The sequence below is a fragment of the Gossypium hirsutum genome, chromosome A10, assembly GCF_007990345.1.
Source record: "Gossypium hirsutum isolate 1008001.06 chromosome A10, Gossypium_hirsutum_v2.1, whole genome shotgun sequence".
NCBI lineage: Eukaryota > Viridiplantae > Streptophyta > Magnoliopsida > Malvales > Malvaceae > Gossypium > Gossypium hirsutum.
Genome location: NC_053433.1, coordinates 99361637 through 99373714, shown reverse-complemented (window position 1 = coordinate 99373714; position 12078 = coordinate 99361637). Strand labels below are relative to the sequence as shown.

General features: G+C 34.9%; 1 long non-coding RNA gene and 1 pseudogene across 1 annotated transcript; both read right to left on the bottom strand.

Moving 5' to 3' along the window:
* Positions 1 to 2251: 2251 nt before the first annotated feature.
* Positions 2252 to 2770, bottom strand: LOC121208460 (uncharacterized). The gene is made up of 3 exons (XR_005903510.1): positions 2690 to 2770; positions 2539 to 2607; positions 2252 to 2447 (listed from the first exon to the last, which is right to left on the bottom strand). It is a non-coding gene; the product is annotated as an uncharacterized lncRNA (long non-coding RNA).
* A 1530-nt stretch (positions 2771 to 4300) lies between these two features.
* On the bottom strand, positions 4301 to 11716 carry LOC107895492 (amino acid transporter AVT6E-like; annotated as a pseudogene).
* Between the last annotated feature and the right edge of the window lie 362 nt (positions 11717 to 12078).

The window sequence follows — 12078 nt, the reverse complement described above, 5'->3', positions numbered from 1 at the left end:
CAAAGCAGCACGTAGGTAAAAGTTCTCATTTCTCAATACATCATACGTCTCAACACCCACCCATAATTGTTTTAACTCTTCAATAAGTGGCTGCAGATATATGTCAATATCATTTCTGGGGCCTTTCTCTCCATGGATAATCATAGATAATATCAAAGAAGATTACTTCATGTAGAGCCATGGAGGCAAATTATAAGGAACAAGGACCACAGGCCAAGTACTATACGAGGTGCTCATGATTTTAAAAGGATTAAATCCGTCAGATGCTAACCCGAGCCTTACACTCCGAGGATCACTTGCAAAGCTTGGAAATTTATTGTCAAATGATTTCCATGCAAAAGAAGCTGCAGGATGCCTTAATAATCCATCATCCATTCGTTGATCATGATGCCACGTCATAAACTCAGCTGTCTTTGACGACATGAATAGCCTTTGAAGCCTTGGGATTAGCGAAAAATATCGCAAACATGACAAGACTGTTGATTTCTTCGATCACCCCAATACAACATGCAATCATTTGGGCAACTATGAATTTTGTTGTACCCAAGGCCCAAATCTTTTATCACTTTCTTCATGTCTTTACATGATTGAGGGATTTTTGCAAACGGGAACATTTCTCTCAAAAGCTCTAACAGCATTGTCAAAGAGTTTCCGGTCCACCCTCCCAAACATTTTAAGTGGAAAAGGCGAATATAGAATGACATTTTCGAAAATTTTGATCCCTCATAAAGTTCTTCATTCATTTCACCAAGTAATGTGTAGAACTTCGCCGCGTCTTCATTCGGTTGTTCATCCGGTACACTTCTTCTCGTTTCCATAAAAGTATTCCCACCGATATTATAATCATCAGATGCAACATAGTTTGGTGGAAATGATTGGAAACTTTCACTCCGCATATTAAATGCATCCCGCATCATACCTTCCTTGTCATCTTCTCTAACATGCTCACGGTAACCACTATAAGGATAACCCGGATTAATCGTCGAAGAGGCTCCACTAGGTGTACACTCTCCATGGAAAATCCATTATTTATACCCCCGAATGAAGCCATCAACAATTAGATGTTTGTAGACAACTTCACGATAATGCCAATAGATATTGCCACACTTCTTACACGGGCAAACAATCATATTCTCTTGGCTTGAATTGTGAAATGCAAAATCTAAAAAAGATTGCACTCCATTTTGATACTCGTTGCTTGCCCTTGAGAAATTCATCCAAGTCCTATCCATTTCGTAGTTGTTGAAGTCTAAAGTTGGTAATAAGTTACACGAGTAAGTTGTTTATATTGTAAGTCTTGATATGATATATATTTATGTTTTATGTAAGTTATGTAGATTATGTAAGTTATGAAATTTGAACTTTTAAACTATATGCTTTTAAGGAAATTATTAGATTAAACTACATGTATTAGTTAAGTTATGTAAGTTGTTATGTACGTTATGTGAGTTATGTAATTTATTTAAGTAATGATCAATATTAATACTATTTTGATAAAAATTGGTTATAATATATTTAAACAATGATCAATATTGTTATATTGATAAAATTATTTATAATTGGCCTTTCAGTCGTTGAAATTTTTAATTCTTTTTTAAGGTCGATAGAATTATTTATAAGCTCCATAGAACTTTTCTGGAAATCTTTTTTCTTATACAAATACATTTAAAAATATTAAATATTAAAATCAAACATTATTAATATAAAAAAATAGTAATTTGAATATAATAATATCAAACATTATTAAAATATTTAAAATAAGGAATGGACAAGCAAGCTACATATATGGTAATAAAATTAATTCATACTTATTCATACTTAAGTTGAATCAAATAATAATTAAGTTGAACCAAAATATAAAAACTTATTCATACTTATTCATACTTCAAATAATAATTAATACTATTTTGATAAAAATTAGTTATAACTTTTAAAGACATTTAAAAATATTAAATATTAAAATCAAACATTATTAATATAACAAAATAGTAATTTGAATATAATAATATCAAGAAAGAATCGTAGTTTAATTTTTATAAGTAATTGGAAATAAATTAAGGTTATATAAATATTCAATAGCGATAGAACTTTTTTCAATTCTTTTTGAATTTTTTAAGATTCATCATACGTGGCGTTGTTACATCTAGGGAGGATCCATTATATCTTGCAGCTCGATATAAGGCAACCCGTCAGGTTTCCAGCCTATATACTTTGAATCTTTAAAATATTTAAAATAAGGTTGGAAAGAAGGTCAGCTATTGTTGTAATTATAATGGACAAGCAAGCTACATATATGGTAATAAAATTAATTCATACTTATTCATACTTCAAATAATTAATACTATAAGGTCAGGATTCCAGCCTATATACTTTGAATCTTTAAAATATTTAAAACGCACCTTAATAAAACGTACCTGGTCTACTTCACTCTCACCAGCAAACAGAGGCTGGAATCCAAAAAGTAATATTTGTTAAGTAATTTAAAGTGAAAATGCATAGAAATAAGGAAAAAATTTTAGCAACTAAACCTGTACGTACCTAGAACAAATGTCAATGGCTGTGGTGTATTTAGTTGCACCAAATATTATTTCAGGTGCTCGATAGTACCTAGAACAGATGTAAGATTATAAGAGTAGCACCAAATATATTTCAGTTTAAGCAAATATAAAAACTTTATCTATATCAATACCAAATTTTAATTCGAAGATTAAATGGCAGCTTCAGTTGAACCAATACTTGCAGGAGGAGCAGGAAGCAGTAAATGAAGTTGTACACCTTAGCAAAATCTGGCAAAACTGCACTGTATAAAAAGCACACTTATCATCAATGGGACAAAAGAAACTTGAGGATGTGATGACAGGAACTACTCAAGAAGACACTGATTATCACGTGTTCTTATTCATACTTATTCATACTTCAAATAATAATTAATACTATTTTGATAAAAATTAGTTATAACTTTTAAAGACATTTAAAAATATTAAATATTAAATATTAAAATCAATTGCTTCAACCCCAATCAACTAGAATTTGCCAATGACCATGAAAAACATCATAATATATTGAGTCTTGCTGCAATTTACTATATCCAATATAAGCTTGCCATTCTAAATACCATTATCAGTGCCATTTTCTTCCTTCACCATAGCATTTATTACCTTCAATCGACATCTCATTTTATAATTAGAAATTGAAAAGCATTTTCAAACAAAATATAACAATTTTTTTATATAAAACGTGAGCAACAAGATAGCATTAAACTCTTAAATCAATCTAAGTCCACACTAAACACATAAGTTGGATAGAAACATGAAAACAGACCAAAAGAACATCTAAAAAACCAAAATGGAATCACCATTATTATGTAAACATGAAAATGCACAGCTTGAAACAAACCAACTTTGGATGTGCAGAATCATACTCCACAAAACTCATAAACATTAACTTCTCCTAACCAGAATACCAACTTTATGTTTACAGGGGCCTTGATGGAAACTATCATAACTGTTGATATATAACTTATCTAATAAGAATCACAGAATATGCAGAAAGTACTTGAGTATTTAGTATCAAGAGAACCATGTATTCAAAGGAAAAGAGCCAGAAATTGATCAATGTATGCAAAACTTGGTCTATATTTCAAAACTGGAGTAAAGCTTTCATCTAGTACCAAATACATACATATATAGAGACACAAACACACATGCATACATCTTCCATTACCTAAATCTGTTTCTTGAAAATAAAAGATAAGTAAGCTTCTACAGGAAACTTAATGAAGGAAGCCAAATCGAGACAAAACACAGAAAAAAGTGGATGAAATAAGCTTAAAAATTTAGGAATGTAATTAAAATGTTAATTAAATGTTAGGAAAAACATTAAAAATTTAGGAATGTAATTAAATGTTAATTAAACATTGAAAACATAAAAGGAAAAACATGTTGAAAGAAACATAAATGTTAGGGAAGACAATGTTTACCTTGATTGAATTGGAAATGTTTTCTTGAGGGTTTATTTAGAGATGCTTGGGATTGATCTCTAATAATGTCGAGATACTTCCCTACTCATTGCATTTGAAGAACAGAAGTCTGTTTCTGGTCGACAAAACAATCAAATGAGTTCTAAAAATAAACAACATTTAATGATTGGTATAATATTAATTATATTTGCTAATAACAGGTGGGAATCAACAAATAAAATGATTAAAAAAACAGCCAGCAATTTGGTATAACATTAACAGGAGAAATAGGACCAAGCTCAATACCATTAAAAGACAGTAAGTTACATTGTATACATATTATCATTTCAATCTGGTATAAATATTCCCGATTATCCCAGCAATGCTAACTATCACAGCCAGTAGTAACATTAACCACGACAAAAATTCCTCTACTCTGCTCAAGCTCATGCTCTCTTCTTGCTGACTTATCCTCAATGCAATTAGAGCAGGGGACGTAAAACCTAAGGAAAAAGCTGTTGTTGCTCCAGTAAATTTGAAAGCTGTCCATATATTTGGGATCATAGTAGATCCAATATATATAAGCACTAACAATATTACTATTAATGCCAATGACCTTTTTTTACTCTCCGTGAGAGGAGCTGATCCCTCAAACACCAAGTTATCCACAGTTTACCGTAGGGAAAAGTGAATAATAGGGAAAACTAGAACCAAATGAAGAGCAAATATAATTCAAAGCAGTGCTAAAACGAATTCCCAGATCCCTATCAAAATTGGTCAAAACATCACCTTCAGTGTCCTTTCCGAAGAGCAAATACCCTGATATTGTTGTTCAGGCATAGACCATAACACAAAGAGCAGTTGTGATCCTCCCCACCTGATTCATCTTTTGAGGAGATCGCCCTTCGAGCTCATTGTATATAGGTTGAACATTGAAATGGCAAACATATGCATTAGTCATAATAGGTATAACTACTAGTAAATCCAAAATTGCCATTTTCGATCCAAAATCTGGGCTCATCCTTGGAGCCTCTATCTTCCCTTCAATAAGCTTAATGAATGCAATAGCAAAGCAAACTACAACGAAAACAACAGCGAGAGCTACCGAAGCAGCCGAAGTCATGCTCAATGAATCAATCTTATCTAGCACGCAAAGTGGAGCAAGAAAAACAACCATAACAACCAAAACCAATAACTTCCTATGATCCCAAAAACCAGTCCTAACTACTGATCGACAACCCCAATATGACGAACTGAACCAGACATAACGTCACCCATAATAATCAAATAAACTATCAGGACACCTGTATTGTTGACAATTATGCAAATCTCAGACAAAACCCTAGCAGTTCTCCCCATTGCAATTTGCACAACTTCCCCATAAGATCTAGCTTTACAAGAAACCGCAAACCTAATCAACATCTCGACAATAATTTCAGACAAAATCCTAATCAGGATTATCAAAAAAAATCCCTAAAACAAGCCCCAGAACCTTTATAGTAGCAGGTAAAGCCATGATTCCAGCACCAATAATTGTGGTGGTTAAGTTAAAAACAGCACCAGAAACACCAGACCCGGTATTGGGTTTACTTAAAACAAGGGTATAATCATCGAGATCAAACCCATTTCACACCATTTCAAACAAAAAAAAGGCAAGTAATACAGTAACTACACATTAATCTGAATGAGACTAAAAAACTAACCATTTCAAACCCATGAAGCATATGACCGTCGACGAGAGGAAAGGGAAAATAGTTAGGGATTTTGGGGATGGGGGAACAGAATAAGGGAAAAAAAGGGGACTTGGGGAAAATGTTAGGGATTTCAGGTTTGGGGAATTAGGGGATGATTTGGGGAAAAAGAAAGAGGTGTTTTCTGTTTTAGGGATTTAGGGAAGGAAGAGACGAAATGGGGGAAAATTACTTAGCAAAAAATGAAACTGATATCGGGTAAAGGGCATAAACCTCAGGAGAGAAAAAATGACGCCGTTTCAAATATGGAAATTTTGTGGCGTTTTCAGCAACGCGCCGGTAATGAGACCTTTTGCGGCGTTTTCAGCAAAGCGCCACTAACGCCTCTTTTATCTACACTACAAAATGATGCCGTTCTAATATGAGTTGTGGCATTTATTATAGAAACGCCGCTAAAGCCACTACTATTCAGAGGAAACGACGCCGCTTTACTGTAATGTATAATGAAATTTTATGGCGTTTTCTTGAAAAACGCCGCTATTTCCGATCTTTAGCGGCGTTTTATGTATAAACGCCGCTAATACCTTAATATTTTATAAAAATTGATCAAAATTTAAAACTATATATTTAGAATTTCTTTTAAATTATATCTAAATAATGTTACTGTGATGAATGTTAGTGTAGTACAAAATCTATATTTCATATATTTATATTAGGTTTAGTACAAATTCCCAAGAATCTCATAAAATTCTAAATATTGGTTCAATATTCAATAATATACCTTAAACTTTAAACCTCAAACAATAAACTTACACTCTAAACCCTAACTATAGTTGAAACTTTAATTTTGATTTAATACACATTTTAAAATACATATTATGTATGCATATAAATTAATTAAAAAAAACATGATGCTATTTATTATATCAACAATGCGTAAATATTTTACAAGATCTACATCAAATTACAGTTCATGTACACAATTGCACACTAAACCACTTTTCATATATATATATTTATATATTTTTTAAAATAATAATTTATATATATATTTATCTTATATACATTTATCTTCTAAATTAAAATCCAAAATTATACTCTAAATTTAAAACCCTAAACCTGAGACTCTAAACCCTAAACCTTAGACCACAAACACAAAACCCCTAACCCCAAACTTTAAACCCCAAAACCATTCGGTAACCCCTAAACCAACCATAACTCCTAGACCATAAAGCCCAAACTATAAAGTACTTTAAAACTACTAACCCTAAACCATAATCGTATACATATTTTTGGGAATTCGTGTGGCCAATGTTAGTGTAGTACAAATTAAAACACACACATATATATATATGTTTATATTCTTATATTAAATAATATGAGTATATACAAAATAGCATGAATCTTAAATGTTCTTCAGTTAATTTCTAGCTAATAGTATCATTTCCTTAAACCCTTAACCTAAACTTAATTTTTAACATATTTTATTTGAGACATTCTATTTAATCTAAATATATTTAAACAAAAAAAATATAAAAATACACAATAGCATTATTATTTATACAAAGTTACATAACTTTAATAAAAAATAATTTCTCTATTGGAACGTACTCTAGTTATAATGTCCACTCTATAAGATATTAATTTCTATGTTATATAAGCTTGGAAATTATACATAGTTCAACAAATGCTAATTCCACATAGTTCAACAAATGCTAATTCCACATTCAAAATCACCCTTTCTTAATAGCATCCCATGTAAGAATCTGGAAAGAAAATTATCTCTTAAGAAGTTAATGATTGTCCCATTGTAAACTTCAACCCTAACCTTTAAACCCTAAATCATAATCCCTAAACCCATAATTCATCATAAACCTTCAAATACTAGTTAACTCCTCAACCGTATATCTTAAATCATAGTTAACTCATAAACCTGCTTAAACCCTAAACCATATATCTTAAACTATAATGATAATTAATTTAATTAATATTTTAAATTCAATACTATATATCTCTTTTACGATTATATAAGAGAATATTTAATATATTGTATAACCATAAATTTTAATAATTATTGTTTTAGGGGTTATAAGATTAGTGTTTATGATTTTTTTGGGGTTTAGGGGTTATATGACTTTTAGCGACGTTTTACCAAAAGCGTCGCTATGCTCTGGTTTTTAGCGGCGTTTTAACGAAAGCGCCGCTAATGCTCTGGTTTTTAGCGGCATTTTACCGAAAGCACCGCTAATGCTCTGGTTTTTAGCGGCGTTTTACCGAAAGCGTCGCTAATGCTCTGGTTTTTAGCGGCGCTTTAACAAAAGCGCCGCTAATGCTCTGGTTTTTAGCGGCGTTTTATCGAAAGCGCCGCTAATGCTCTAGTTTTTAGCGGCGTTTTACCGAAAGCGCCACTAATGCTCTGTCTTTTGCGGCGTTTTAAGAAAAACGCCGCTAAAGCCCTATTTTCCTGTAGTGGTCACTATATATTACAACCTCCTTGCCCGACTCTGGTTGCACTAACACTAGGGCCTCGGTCAGTAAAGTCTTTAATTGGTCGAAACTCTGTTGGCACTTTTCTGTCCATTTGAACTTGACATCTTTTTGCAGCAGTCGTGTCATCGGGGTAGCTATCATAGAGAATCCGTTTACAAACCGCCTATAGTATCCGACCAAACCCAAAAAGCTTTGGACCTCTGTCACATTCTTCGGCGGTTTCCATTCAACAATAGCTAAGATTTTCTTTGGGTCAACTCTAATCTCGTCGCCCGACACAATATGTCCTAGAAATCCAACCTCCTTAAGCCAAAACTCTCTCTTACAGAACTTGGGGTACAATTGTTTGTCTCTCAGGGTCTGTAATACAGTTCTCAAATGCTTGGCGTGCTCACTCTCATCATGCGAATAAATCAGTATGTCGTCGATAAAGACAACCATGAAAATATCCAAAAACAGCCAAAAAATGCGGTTCATTAAATCCATAAACACTGCCGGGGCATTAGTCAAGCCAAAGGGCATGACGAGGAACTCATAATGCCCATATCTTGTCTGAAACGCGATTTTCAGTACATCTTGTTCTTTCACCCTTAGCTGGTAGTATCCTGACCTCAAGTCAATATTAGAAAATACAGTGGTTCCCTTTAACTGATCAAACAGGTCATGATTCTTGGCAAAGGATACTTGTTCTTCACTGTTACTTTATTGAGATGTCTATAGTCGATACATAACCTCATCGACCCATCTTTCTTTTTCGCAAAGAGCACAAGAGCACCCCACGGGGAAAAGCTCGGTCTTGCAAAGCCCTTGTCAATTAACTCTTGTAGTTGAACTTTCAACTCCTTTAACTCTGTAGGAGCCATCCTATACAGAGCAATAGAGATGGGTGCCATACCGGGGACCAACTCGATTCCAAACTCAACTTCCCTTACTGGAGGTAATCTGGGCAATTTCTCTGGAAATACATCCATAAACTCACAAACCACTGATACCGATTCAATCTTCAACTCAGAGGCTTGAGTATTCAGCACAAAAGCTAGGTAAGCCTCATATCCTTTCTGCAAATATTACTCAGCAGTCAAAGACAATACTATTACAGGCAAATTATCTGATTCATCTGACCCAACCCTAAGAATACTTCCGTCTGCACATTTCAACTCAATAACTTTTCCCCCACAATCCATTACGACACTATAAGAAGTCAACCAATCCATCCCAAGGATTACATCAAATTCATTAAATGGAAATAATATCAAGTTAGCCGGAAAACAGTGGTCTCTAATTGTCAAAGGATGATTTCTACATACTTGGTCCACTAGCACATGTCTACCTAAAGGGTTGGACACTTTTATCAAAAACCCAGTGGACTCTACTATCATGTTCATACGAGGTATCAATTCCATACAAATATAAGAATGGGTAGACCCCGGGTCAATTAAGGCAACAATAGATATTTCATGAATACAAAAGGTACCCGTGATCACGTTAGAGATTTTACCTCTTCATGGGCATGAATAGAATAAGTCCTTGCAAGGCTCTTCCCTCGAACCTCACTGAAGTATCTTTTGGCGCACCTTTACTATAAGCCCCACTTCTAGGGTTCTTTTGTGGTCTACCCCTCAATTGAGCACTACTTGCCTTCACTTCTTGTTTTTTATCTCTCTCTTCCATTTTGGGACAGTATCAGATGAAGTGTTCTAATGATCCACACTTAAAATAACCCCTTTCATTCCCTCAACACTCGCCGAAGTGATGCCTACCACATTGCGAACATTCTGGCCTATTTGGCCGAACACTGCCGACGCTCGAGACAGAAGTGGTCTGGGCTTTAGAGATTGTGTTTTGCCAGTTCTTGTTTCTATTCGAAAACCCCAATGAAGCATTCGATCGAGTAGTGAATTCCTTCGATCTCTTAGATGAGGACTGATGTAACTTCCCCATCTTTCTCTTCTTTGAATCTCGCGACTCAAAAGTCGCTTTCCTCCTCTCTTTTACTAGCTCATCTGCCTTGCATGCTCTCTCAATGAGCACTACAAATTTTCTTAGTTCTAGAATGCTAACAAATACTCAGATATCTTTACTAAGACCACCCTCGAACCTCTTACTCATAGTGGCTTCAACAGACACGAACACCCGCGCATACATACTGAGCCTCACAAATTCATGCTCATATTCTATCATCGACATTCGGCCTTGCTTTAGCTCTAGAAATTCCTTCCTCTTTAGATCTATAAACCTCTAGCTAATAAACTTCTTTCAGAACTCTTCCTGGAAAAATTCCCAAGTTACTCTATCTCTCGGTACCACAGAACAAGAGTGTTCCACCACTGGTAGGCCGAATCTCGCAAAATCGATACAACACATTTTACGCACTCCTCAGGCGTGCACGACAGTTCATCAATCACCTTGATGGTATTTTCTAACCAAAACTCTACTTTTTTTGGGTTGTCATCTAAGTTAGCCCAGAATTCCTCGACCCCTTACTTCCTAATCTTGTTTACTGGAGGCTTCTCCTTCCTGATCAAGTCTGCGCCTTGCGGAGCTACCGGGGCATACTGAGGGATCGGAGGAGGTGGGGGAGGTGGAGCATTCGGATTCACACAAACGAAATTCGTGTACTAAGCATCCATCATTTGGAGGGAGGCTTCTCTAGCCCCTCCGCTCTAGCCCATAGTCACGGGCTCGTTCTCAACTGGCACGGTCCCTTCGGCAGGAGCTGATGTGTTACCCTCCAGGTCATCCACCGTGGCTCTATCAGGATCCATTTATGTAACACCCCAAACCCGGCCTGGAAGTTTGGCTCGTACTTGGCGTGTCACATTGAAGTGTTTTTCGAAAACCATGTTTCCATCAAAAACCCTTCTTAATAATTAAAAACTTATACCCTTTTTAAACCTTGTTAGAAAACCTCAGCTGAATAAAATTCTTAACAACTTTGTAAAAATCTTGGTAGTTGCAGAAACTTACTTTAAAAACAATTGCGGTTACGTAATGTTTTGAATAAAAGTAGTTGCTTTGGAAAATCGTGTTCTAATACTAGCAATTATAAGAACAATAAATAAAATTCCAAATTTGAAATCCAAAAAATTACAACGGCTTTACTACAACCCACATAAAATAATTTAAAGGTAATAATCAAAACTGTAACATAAACAGTGTGTGTGGCATCCTCCGAGCCCCTAGCAACCCCGATCCATCGAAGGCTGGAAATTACCTGAAAGGTTAATAAACGGGGTGAGTTTACGAAAACTCAGTGTGGAATCCCCTACTATAAAAAGGAACAGTCAGTCATCTAAAAGAATTAAAAGTCTGGCCCCAGCCTTACTTACAATTTCAGTACCAACCGGGTCTTAGCCCATTACAATAGACAATACCAGATGGACCATAGCCCATTACAGAATAAGAAACATTATCAAAATTGGAACCAAAATGAGAATCAGAATCAGAATCAGTAACAGAATCAGAATCAGAATCAATATTAGTAATAGAATCAGAATCAAAATCAAAATTAGGTGACAGAATCAGAATCAGAATCAGTAACAGAATCAAAATCAGAATCAGTATTAGTAACAGAATCAGAATCAGAATCAGAATTAGGTGACAGAATCAGAATCAGAATGTGAATGCAATCCCAACCCAATCCAGCCGTATACACCCCCGTACCAACCTTACACCATGTGGGGAGACAACTCGACCCACCTATCCGCTACACACCACAGAATTTGTAGCATGGCTGCCAGAACAGATATCGTGACAGAGTCACCAGATACAGATATTGTGGTAGAGCCACCAGAATAGATATTTGTGGCATAGCCACCAGAACGCTTCCTCCGTACAAAATCCCAACCCATGCAACATGTCATGTATGCAGAATGTCATGCCCATATTTGAATTAACCAATCACAGTCAAGTCATTCATATCACCAACATATATTCACA